Source organism: Rhinolophus sinicus, chromosome 1, assembly GCF_057876585.1.
Source record: "Rhinolophus sinicus isolate RSI-liver-muscle chromosome 1, RSI-T2T, whole genome shotgun sequence".
NCBI classification, from domain to species: domain Eukaryota; kingdom Metazoa; phylum Chordata; class Mammalia; order Chiroptera; family Rhinolophidae; genus Rhinolophus; species Rhinolophus sinicus.
In genome coordinates this window covers 106,462,868-106,465,750 of record NC_142501.1, presented here as the reverse complement: position 1 = coordinate 106,465,750, position 2,883 = coordinate 106,462,868, and the positions used below count along the sequence as shown (strand labels likewise).

Genomic DNA, 2,883 nt, shown 5'->3' with positions numbered 1-2,883 from the left:
CCGTCTGAGGGCACATGGCTATTTTTCTACATCTTCCTGTCCTTGTGGGTTCACTACTCTTGAACCAAAGCAGTTAAGCGGGAGGGAGGGAGGTTATTGGATGTACTTTAAATATGCCTCCCTGTCCGTGATGTATCACAGACGTACACTATGGGCAGCAAAGGTGGAAATGGAGATAATGTGGGTGACTGAGTCATGGGCTGGGGAGACGGTAGGTAGCGGGCCCGGCCTTGCTTGATACAAAGATGTCCAGATAGGTGATAACTCGAAGGGATGGTGTGACGAATAACGGTCATGGTTCCCAAAGGGTAACGCTTTCCAACCCTCCTGCACACAGAAGGGTCATCACTGTCGCTGAGCCATCTTTGAACATGGGCAACAATAGCACAATCTAAGATAAACATACCCTGAATCGATGCTCTGTTTAACTAATTACAATTTAGCAAAACCATGCTCATGCAGAGAGGAGACGGGAGGGACGAAGGGTTGCCGTGAATGAGAAAACACATGATTTGTATTTTCCTCTGCTTGTTCATGTATATTTTCCAAATTTTCAGCCACAAACACTGATGAATTATTTTGGTAATGAGAAAAAAATTTAATCCCATATAATTGGTAGTTTAGGAAAGATAGCGCCTACTGTAGTTTCCCCAGATGGACTTCCTGCCGTCCCCAACACAGAAGCATGTTCATTTCCCCCCCTCTTTCCTGGGATTTCGGCAGTTCTACACACTCGTCTTCCTGCTTTCTGGCATTGACTCCAGCATCTTACAGAGAACCATGTTTCTCCGTTCTTCCTAACATTCCGACTTTCCTGACATGCACACCGGATGAATTCTCTATCCTGTCAGCATTTCTGCAGCTCCCTGTGGGCACTGATCTGTATTCTTTCTGGTGCTGCCTTGCAATATTTCAGGCCCATGTGTCAGCAAGCCACCCCAAATCTTCAAGCAGGCCACATGAGAGTGGTGATTGTGTCATCATCCTTTTTTTTTTAATTTTAATCTTGACAGAAAGTATTTGCTTTTGTTTCTTTGGAGAAGCAATCATTAGTATTTTGTTAACTTTTTTTTTTTTTTAAGATTTTATTGGGGAAGGGGAACAGGACTTTATTGGGGGAACAGTGTGTACTTCCAGGCCTTTTTTTTTTCCCCCAAGTCAAGTTGTTGTCCTTGAGGGGCGTACCTCAGCTCCAGGTCCAGTTGCTGTTGCTAGTTGCAGGGGGCACAGTCCACCATCCCTTGTGGGAGTCGAACCGGCAACCTTGTGGTTGAGAGCCCACTGGCTCATGTGGGAATTGAACCGTCAGCCTTCGGAGTTAGGAGCACGGAGCTCTAACCACCTGAGGTACCGGGCTGGCCCCCTGTGTCATCGTCCTTTTAAGTGTTTTCTTTTTTTTGGTTTTGTTTCCCGGCTTTATGATGTCTAATGGACATATAACATTGTGTACGTTTAAGGTGTACAAAGAGGTGATTTTATATAAGTATGTCTGCATTGCACAATTGATCATCACAATTAGGTTAGTTAACACATCCAAAAATATGGCCTGCTTCAAAATTTGTGTGTTATCCTTGTGCAGAGACCATGCTAATTGTCTCTGGATTATTCCAACGCTAGCACTTAAGTTACTTCTAATGGCCTTGCTCGGTGCTTCATATATGTTAAGCATCGAAAACCTCAATGAGAAACTCTATTGTGATAGCATCCTGCCTAAATCCTGAGACGCTATAAGGACTTCAAGGTATCCTGGATGACGTTTGCTAAATGTGACAGAGAAAGAGTTCTGAACACCATGAACAGGGAAAGGCATGAAACCGTGGCTGTCATGGGTCACCTGTTTGCATCTGCCTCCCAGGTGGCTGAGGAGCAGTTGTTACAGGTGTGGCCTGGAGGGGCTGCCGGCACTGACCTTGATGGAAAACACAGCTGCAGCCATGCTGCCCCCTCCGTCAGACCCACTTGTATTCCAGAATGAGAGGGATCTTCCTGAGGCACAGCCAGCAGGAACGCAGCCCAGGATCCTGGGACAGCCCAGCTTCAGGCTTGGTCAGCGGAAGCTCCTAGCCGTGGCATCGTGGTCTGGAGGCTGTGAGTCAGCCTGAGTTTCGGTCACATTCCAAAGGATATGACGGCAACGGTGTGTGTGTGTGCACAGGCCACCCGGGGCTGCAGCCAGCCTCTCCGCGCTGGCCCAGCTCATTCATCTCCACAGCTGTCAGGGCAGAGAACAACAGGTGAAAACAGGCCCTGCTCTTATTCCCAGGAAGCCTATAGCTCCCCCCCCGACCCCCCGCCTGGCTGGCGCAGACCTCCAGCTTAGAGCCCTCGTGCTGGGAGGCCAGCTCTCAGAGCCACTGTGACCCAGAAGGGCCTCTTCCAGACCCAGCCCTCGAAAGTTCCTGCATCTGAGCCTGGGAAGCTGCTTTGGGGCCTCTCCAGGGACTGGGTGAAATGCAGTGACAGGTGGGGGCAGTGCCCGGGAGCTCAGCCTGGGGCCCTGAAGGCTGCAGGTCAGAGAGCACATTCCACCTCCAGCCCCAGCCCCCTGTCCCCCGCCTGTAGCCTTGGCACTTGGTATTTCAGGTCCCTGTGTCAGCTAGCCTCCCCAAATCTTCACGCAGGCCGCCTGAGAGTGGTGATTATGTCATCTTCCTATTAAGTTATTTCTAATGGCTTAGTTGGGTGCTTTACATATATATTAAGCATTGAGCCATAAATGCAAAATGCAGTTGGGTCTGAACCACACTGACAGCATCCTGGCAAAATTCTGAGAACCTATAAGATGAAGACGTCAATGCATCCTGGCTGAAGTTGGCTAAATAAGACAGAGAAAGACACCATTCTGAACATGAGGGGACATTAATGAGGCAAAATATGCAGGAG

General features: G+C 48.8%; 1 non-coding gene across 1 annotated transcript; it reads right to left on the bottom strand.

Moving 5' to 3' along the window:
• Window positions 1–1,535: 1,535 nt before the first annotated feature.
• LOC141570260 (U6 spliceosomal RNA) lies at window positions 1,536–1,642 on the bottom strand. The gene has a single exon (XR_016019555.1). It is a non-coding gene; the product is annotated as a U6 spliceosomal RNA (small nuclear RNA).
• Window positions 1,643–2,883: the final 1,241 nt, after the last annotated feature.